Source organism: Ambystoma mexicanum, chromosome 9 (genome assembly GCF_040938575.1).
Source record: "Ambystoma mexicanum isolate Mex_15411 chromosome 9, UKY_AmexF1_1, whole genome shotgun sequence".
Taxonomy (NCBI): domain Eukaryota; kingdom Metazoa; phylum Chordata; class Amphibia; order Caudata; family Ambystomatidae; genus Ambystoma; species Ambystoma mexicanum.
Genome location: NC_090931.1, coordinates 1507744747 through 1507754100, shown reverse-complemented (window position 1 = coordinate 1507754100; position 9354 = coordinate 1507744747). Strand labels below are relative to the sequence as shown.

General features: G+C 52.9%; 1 pseudogene; it reads left to right on the top strand.

The window, feature by feature from the left end:
- Window positions 1-7571: 7571 nt before the first annotated feature.
- LOC138487544 (zinc finger protein 271-like) overlaps window positions 7572-9354 on the top strand; it is a 120414-nt pseudogene continuing 118631 nt past the window's right edge.

Sequence of the window (9354 nt, the reverse complement as noted above, 5' to 3'; positions counted from 1 at the left end):
TGTCCCTATCCCTCCCTCCAGACCCACACCACTGCTTCCCTATTCCTCCCCCCAGACCCTCCCCACTGTGTCCCTATCCCTTGTTACACCACTGTGTCCCTATCCCTCCCTCCAGACCCACACCACTGCTTCCCTATTTCTCCCTCCAGACCCACCCCACTGTGTCCCTATCTCTCCCTCCAGACCCACCCCTAGATCCGCACTACTGCAGCCCAACCGTCCCTGTTCCCAGACCCGCACCACTGTGCCCCAACCCTCCCTGACCCCAGACCTGCACCACTGTGCCCCAAGCCTTCCCGGTACCCAGACCCGCACCTCTGTGCCCCAACCCTCCCTCCAGACTCCCACCATTGTACCCCAACCCTCCCTCCAGACCCACACCACTGTTTCCCTATCCCTCCCTCCAGACCCACACAACTGTGTCCCTATCTCTCCCTCCAGACCCACACCACTGTCTCCAACCCTCCCTCAAGACCCACACCAGTGTCCCAACCCTCCTTCCAGACCCACACCATGTCCCTATCCCTCCCTCCAGACCCACCCTATGTGCCCCAAACCTGTCCCTAGACCTGCACTACTGCGCCCCAACCCTCCCTGTCACCAGATCCACACCACTGTGCCCCAACCCTCCCACTCTCTAGACCCGCACCACTGCACCCCAACCCTCCCTGTCCCAGACCCACACCACTGTGTCCCTACCCCTCCCTCCAGACCCACATCACTGTGTACCTATCCCTCCCGACACAAACCACTGTGTCCCTATCCCTCGCTCCAGACCCACACCACTGTGTCCATATGCCTCTCTCCAGACCCACACCACTGTCCCCATGCCTCCCTCCAGACACGCACCACTGTGTCCCTATCCCTCGCCCCAAACCCGCACCACTGTGTCCCTATCCCCCCTCCAGACCCACTGTGCCCCATCCCTCCCTCCAGACCCACTGTGCTCCATCCCTCCCATCAAGCCCAAACCAATGTGCCCCCATCCCCTCCAGAGCCACACCAATATGCCATCCCAACCCACACCTAGATAACCCATGACACCGTGCAGTCCCACTATGCCCCATCCCTCCCATCAAACCCACACAAATGTGCCCCCATCCCCTCCCTCCAGAGCCACACCAATATGCCATCCTACCCTCCCGACCTACACCTAGATGACCCATGCCACCCCCAGACCCACTGTGCCCATCCCTCTCCCAGACCCACACCAATGTACCTCAAACCTCCCCCCAAGCCCACACCACTGTCCCTATCCCTCTGCCAAGACCCACACCACTATGTTACTATCCCTCCCTCCAGACCCACACCAATGTGCCCCATCCCGCCAGACCCACACGAATGTCCCCCTCTCCATCCATTCAGACCCCACCAAGATGCCCCATCCCTCCCTCTATACCAATACCACAATGCTCCATCCTCCCTCCACATAGCAAGATGCCCCATCCCCTTGCAACAGATGCCCATGTGCCGATCCTGAATCACACGCAGATAGCCCCAGCCAACCCCCACTAAAACCACCCATGCTAGTATGCCCCATCCCCCAGACCCACACCAATGTGCCACATCCCCTCCTTCCAGACCAACACTAATAAAACCAATGTCCCCGTCCCTCCCATCAAACCCACGCCAATGTGGTCCCGCCCCCTCCCTCCAGAGCCACACCAAGATGCCCCAACCCACACCTAGGTAACCCATGCCACCCTCCAGACCCACTGTGACCCATCTCTCCCTCAGGAAACACACCCATGTGCCAAATCCATCTCCCCAGACCCACACCAATGTGCCTCACCCCTCCCATCAAACCCACACCAATGTGCCCCGCCCCCATATCAAACCACACCAATGTGCCCCCAGACCAACACCAATGTGCCCCTTTGCATTGCAGAACCCAAGATGCCACCATCCCTCCATCCATACAGCAAGATGCCCCCATCCCGCCCTCCAGACCCACACCTAGATGAACCATCCCTCCCTCCCCCAGTCCCACAATGTGCCCCATCACCTGCCTCCAAAGCCACACCAAGATGCCCCGTCCCACCCACGTGACCCATGCCACCCTCCAGACACACTGTGCCCCATCTCTCCCTCCGGCAACACACCCATGTGCCCCATCCCTCCCCTAGACCCACACCAATGTGGTCCCACCCCCTCCCTCTAGAGCCACACCAAGGTGCCCCATCACGCCCTCCCAACCCACACCTAGATGACCCATGCCACCCTCCAGATCCACTGTGCCTGATCTCTCACTCCGGCAACACACCCATGTGCCCCATCCCTCCCCTAGACCCACACCGATGTGGTCCCACACCCTCCCTCCAGAGCAACACCAAGATGCCCCATCACACCCTCCCAACCCACACCTAGATGACCCATGCCACCCTCCAGACTCACTGTGCCCCATCTCCCCTCCGGAAACACACCCATGTGCCACACCCCCCCTAAACCCACACCAATGTGCCCTATCCCTCCCATCAAACCAACACCAATGTGCCCCCACCCCCTCCCGAGCTACACCAAGATGCCCCATCCCACCCTCCCAACCCTCACCTAGATGACCCATGCCACATCCAGACCCACTGTGGCCCATCTCTCCCTCCAGAAACACACCCATGTGCATCATCCCTCCGCCCACATCCACACCAATGTGCCCCCACCACCTCCCTCCAGAGCCACACCAAGATGCCCCGTCCAACTTCACAACCCACACCTAGATGACCCATGCCACCCTCCAGACCCACTATGCCCCATCTCTCCCTCCAGAAAAACACCCAGGTGCACCATCCCTCTGCCCAGATCCACACCAATGTGCCCCCCACCACCTCCCTTCAGAGCCACAACAATGTGCCCCACCACCTCCCTCCAGAGCCACACCAAGATGACCCGTCCCACTTCCCAACCAACACCTAGATGACCCATGCCACATCCAGACCCACTGTGGCCCATCTCTCCCTTCTGAAACCCGCCCATGTGCCCCATCCCTCCCATCAAACCCACACAAATGTGCCCCCACCAACTCCCTCCATAGCCACACCAATATGCCCATCCTACCCTCCCAACCCAAACCTAGATGACCCATGACACCCTCCAGACACACTGAGCCCCATCTCTCCCTCCAGACCCAAACCCATGTCCCCCAGACCCACACAAATGTACCCCAAACCCACACTACTGTCCCTATCCCCCGCTCAGACCCACACAATGTTCCTATCCCTCCCTCCAGACCCACACCAATGTGCCCCTCCCTGCCAGACCCACACAAGCGTGCTCCTATCCATCCATTCAGACCCCACCAAGATGCCCCATCCCTCCCTCTATACCAATACCATAATGCCCCATCCTCCCTACACATAGCAAGATGCCCCTTCCCCTTGCAACAGATGCCCATGTGCCGATACTGAATCACACGCAGATAGCCACAGCCAACCCCCTCTAAAACCACCCATCCTAGTATGCCCCAGACCAATGTGCCCCATCCTCTCCTTCCAGACCCACACCAACATGCGGACATCCCTCCCCAGACCAAAGTCCCGTCCCTCCCATCAAACCCAAACCAACGTGCCCAGCCCCCACATCAAACCCACACCAATGTGCCACAAGACCAACAGCAATGTGCCCCTATGCATTGCAGACCCCACCAAGATGCCACCATCCCTCCATTCACACAGCAAGATGCCCCCATCCTGCCCTCCAGACCTACACCTAGACGAACCAACCCCCAGTCCCACAATGTGCCCCATCCAAAGCCACACCAAGATGCCCCGTCCAACCCACACCTAGATGACCCATGCCACCCTCCAGACCCACTGTGCCCCATCTCTCCCTCGGAAACATACCCACTGTGCCCCATCTCCCCCTCGGAAACATACCCACTGTGCCCCATCCCTACCCCCAGACCCACACCAGTGTGCCCCATCCCTCCCATCAAACCCACACCAATGTGCCCCCACCCCCCCTCTAGAGCCACACCAAGATGCCCCATGCCACCCTCCCAACCCACACCTAGATGACCCATGCCACCCTCCAGACCCACTGAGCCCCATCTCTCCCTCTGGAAACACACCCATGTGCCCTATCTCTACCCCCAGACCCACACCAATGTGCTCCATCCCTCCATCAAACCCATACCAATGGGCTCCCACCCCTTCAACCAGAGCCATACCAAGATGCCCCATGCCACCCTCACAACCCACACCTAGACTCCGCTATGCCTCATCTCTCCCTCCGGAAAAACACCTATGTGCCACATCCCTCCCATCAAACCCATACCAATGTGCCCCCACCCCCTCCCTCTAAAGCCACCCTCCCAACCCACACCTAGATGACCTATGCCACCCTCCAGACCCACTGAGCCCCATCTCTCCCTCCGGAAACACACCTATGTGCCACATCCCTCCCATCAAACCCACATGAATGTGCCCCCACCACCTCCCTCCAGAGCCACACCAAGATGCCCCATCCTACCCTCCCAACCCACACCTAGATGGCCCATACCACCCTCCAGACCCACACACATGTCCCCCATCCCGCCCCAGACCCACACCAATGTACCCCAACCCTGCAAACCCATTCCACTGTCCCTATCCCTCCCCCCAGATCCACACCACTATGTTCCTATCCCTCAGTCCAGACACACACAATGTGCCCCCTTCCTCCAGAACCACACCAATGTGCCCCATCCCACCAGACCTACACCAGCGTGCCCTATCCAACCATTCAGGCCCCACCAAGATGCCCCATCCCACCCTCTAGTCTAGACCCATACCATAATGCCCCATCCTCCCTCCATAGCAAGATGCCCCTTCCTCTTGCAACAGATGCTCAGCCGCAGTCGACCCCTCTAAAACCACCCATCCTAAACACACCCTCATGAAAGATTAAATTACTCTATTAGTCCCCTTTGATCAGTTAAACACCATCATCCACTGTCTCCCTGTTCCTTTTCTTAGCCCTCCATACCTTTCATGATGAATACATGAACGTGACTTTTAAAATAAATGTAATTTCCAGCTTCGCTATGGAAATCTGGTGGTTTGCAGGAACGTTCACGGTATATCGGAAGAAAATGCTAATTGTATTCGCAGCCAGCCAAGAGCACACGGATTGCAGCTGCTCCTGCAGCCTGAGCCTTGCCCAGACGAATTCCGACGCTCCAGGATCTCATAGAAACGTTCCTGGTATTCAAAATAAAATGCCCACTACAAGCCAAAGGTATTCAGTGCACCTGCACCGGCAGCCACAGCATTCCCGCTTCCGAATCCCGCTGCATTCTGATAATGGGCCCGGAACCACTTCATTGCTCCGACGGAAATCACAGGGGTGACATCACAGACCACGTGATGAAGAGTGGGCGGGCCGTTGCTATGGTCCTTTTCTCGGACTGGAACTCGTCGCTACCGGTAGTCTTATGAGGAAGAGTGGACGGGAACTAGTCGCTACCGGAAGTCATGTGAGGAAGTGGCCCGCTTCTCGGACGGGAACTCGTCGCTACCGGCAGTCTTGTGAGGCAGTGTGGGTGGCCGTTGCCGTGGGGACGGGAACTAGTCGCTACCGGAAGTCACGTGAGGAAGTGGCCCGCTTCTCGGACGGGAACTCGTCGCTACCGGAAGTTTTGTGAGGCAGAGTGGGTGGTCGTTGCCATGGGGACGGGAACTAATCAGTGTTGCCAGGTCCGCTTATTATAAGCGACTTTGGGCTTGTTTTTGCCCAAAGTCGCTTATAATATTTGGAGGTCGCTTGTCGCGGTTTTCGTCCGCTTGTTGGCCCGTCTGTGCGCGTTTAATTGCACGTCGCACAGAGCGTCCTGCACTGGGCTGCTGGCAGCACTTGACGGCAATTGCTGCTTTGTCTTGCTCTAGGGTGCGCCCTGTATTTTGAATATGCTTAAGTGTTTGGCACTGATGGGCTCGTTACTTGCCCACCAGGTGGCCTATCAATGCCAAATGTCTAAGCATATGCAAAAAAAGCACACTTTAAAAGATTTGTCATGCATGCAGACACACTGACATGTAAAGATGTAAAGAAGGGGATTGGTTTAGTTTAGCAAGCGTCACTCTATAGCAATATTATCCTGGTGATATCCCCAGTGCTGACGCATTATCCACTAACATCCTTTATTTATTTATTTTTTTAAAACTTTTTTTTGCAAGACTGGGTTAGAGGATTATTGGAATCTATATACAACATTTTCTCAGAAACATGTATTCAGGAATGCCATGTTTCTTTTCAGCTTCCAATTGGCCATGTTACAATATTATATAGCGCCTTGGATTAAAGCGCTATATAAAACAATACAAACAAATATTTCAGGGCCGTATTATTTTGCAATCTGGGACTTCTAGTCACCATGCAATAAAATATTGTTGTTCTAACACACTATGTCAGTGTTCTGTCTATGTATGTTTTTCTTGTTGTGTTATGTTTCTTACTTTTGAGACCTTTCCACAACTTTTGAGGTGCACGCTTGTTTTTTCCACTTATTTGGATGGGAGTCAGCTTGTTTTGGGCTTGTTTTGGAAGGGCATTCAGCTTATTTTTTCCTTCCGACCTGGCAACACTGGAACTAATCGCTACCGGAAGTCACTTGAGGAAGAGTAGGCGGGCCGTTTCCATGGTTCGCTTCTCGGAAGGGAAGTTAGGAAACTAGCAGTGTTGCCAGGTCCGCTTATTATAAGCGACTTTGGGCTTGTTTTTGCCCAAAGTCGCTTATACTATTTGGAGGTCGCTTGTCGCGGTTTTCGTCCGCTTGTTGGACCGTCTGTGCGCGTGTAATTGGGCTTGTTTATATTGCTGTTAAGCCCATTACACGTCGCACAGAGCGTCCTGCACTGGGCTGCTGGCAGCACTTGACGGCAATTGTTGCTTTGTCTTGCTCCCGGGTGCGCCCTGTATTTTGAATATGCTTAAGTGTTTGGCACTGATGGGATCGTTACTTGCCCACCAGGTGGCCCATCAATGCCAAATGCCTAAACATATGCAAAAAAAGCGCCCTTTAAAAGTTTTGTCATGCAGGCAGACACACTGCCATGTAAAGATGTAAAGAAGGGGATTGGTTTAGTTTAGCAGGCGTCACTCTATAGCAATATTATCCTGGTGATATCCCCAGCGCTGGCGCATTATCCACTAACATCCTTTATTTATTTATTTTTTAAAAACTTTTTTTTGCAAGACTGGGTTAGAGGATTATTGGAATCTATATACAACATTTTCTCAGAAAGATGTATTCAGGAAGGCCATGTTTCTTTTCAGCTTCCAATTGGCCATGTTACAATATTATATAGCGCCTTGGATTAAGGCGCTATATAAAACAATAAATACAAATATTTCAGGGCCGTACTATTTTGCAATCTGGGACTTCTAGTCACCATGCAATAAAATATTGTTGTTCTAACACACTATGTCAGTGTTCTGTCTATGTATGTTTTTCTTGTTGTGTTATGTTTCTTACTTTTGAGACCTTTCCACAACTTTTTAGGTGCACGCTTGTTTTTTCCGCTTATTTGGATAGGAGTCAGCTTGTTTTGGGCTTGTTTTTGAAGGGCATTCAGCTTATTTTTTCCTTCCGACCTGGCAACACTGGAAACTAGTCGCTACGCAGCAGCAGCAGCAGCAATGGAGAATGTCGTGGGTTATGCCGGTCCGGGATCCAAAAGCAAACGCCAGAATAATCGGGTAAGGAGCGGATGCGCAGGTCTATAGGCTTCTTTATTTCAGCGCGAGCCTTTGCTGTGCTCGTCGCTCCATGTTCAGCTGCAACGTGCGTGTGAGCAATGGCGGCTCTCAAAGCAATGCAAGCGCCTGTTCTCCACGGGAAGGAATACGTGCCGGCGGCGGTTACCACGGAAGGAAGGCATCCCGGTGCCAGCCTTCAGCTGGAGAGCACGTGCTCTGCTGCCTGAGGAAGGGGCATCCCGGTGCCAGCCCTTCTGCCTGGGTTCTCTGGGCGACTGGTGCATGGGTGGTCTGAAATCTATGCTCTCCAAAATGTGAGCATGTTGGTTCTGTTAAGCGTTTGTAGGTGACTCGGGTCAATGATCTATTCTGGTCCAGGACATTAACTGCTGGTTGCTTTGCAGTTCTTGAAGTGATGGCGTCCACAAAGTAAGAGCACAGGGATTCCTACTCCATGCACCGTATGGGAGGCACATCGGGTAGCAGACGGGCCATCCCAGGCCCTGGCGAACCCCCCCCCCCCCCCAATAGCAAAGGATGGAGAGTGCTACTAACTTACAACAGGCACATAATTGCGTGTCCCGGTGGCACTGCATGGAGATGCTATAAACATGTGAAGACCATGATGGCAGTGATAGAAGTGCCCTGTATAGTACATTAGGATGTCTGCATGGTCGACAACAGCTTTCAGCTTCAAAAGAATCCTTTTCCAAATGGGCAATGAAATATACTGTTACCTGGGGCATGTGTCACCCTTCTATGGAAAGGTATGTTTAAGGAAACAAAGCCTTGAAGAGAAGAAAAATTCAATTTAATTAAGGAAGATCTCTGTACAATTTCAGTGAAATACCCTTCCATTTGCTGCCCATTCGACCAAGTGCCAATGGGTGGAGTACGAGGTGTGACCAATACATGAAGATTGTTTCCTGTTTTTATGCCCCTGGTACAACGTCATAAGGAAATATTGGTTAGTGCCTCTTTCAAAGTTGTCTGGAGTTAGGATTTTAACTGCTGCAGTAGTATATGTTGCCGCCATTCTGATTCAGGTGTTTGCAAGCAGCAGAGCAATTCTGCATGCCAGCGGCAGTCTCAATATTTCAATGACCATGATTAGTGGCCACAAATTAAATGACTGGTAATGACCAAAGAATTAACTGGCCTGCAGCAACCAGAAATAAAGTTCAGCAGGACGTAGACATTTAAAAATGTAAATAATGGGAGGTCAGTGAAAGCGAGAAATCCCCAAAACCACACCTAAACCTCCCCAAATGAGTCAATAATGGACACACCCTAGGAGGGAACGAGACCGAGACCAAGTGTGGGGTAAAGTCAAAAGTTTTATCTAGATTAGATAGGGCATGCAGAGGGCTCTGCTTGCTCCGAGAGCGCTCTGTTCACAATGTGATTTTGGCAATCTGTTAAAAAGGCAGTCCGCATCATAAGCGACATCATATATAGTCCAAACATTGCAGTGCCATTGGTGGAGACGTAGATCCAATATAGCCTTGTAGGCGCCACCTTTTCGGATGATTGGAAGGCCCCTTGGCGTGATGACGCTCATCACATGCTCGAGGGGTGAAGGTCGTGTTGCTCGAAGTGGGTTGATACTAACTCTCTAAGCTAAACAACTCTAAAATACTACAAAGTATATCATAAAACACATTTATAAAAAAAAACATTGAA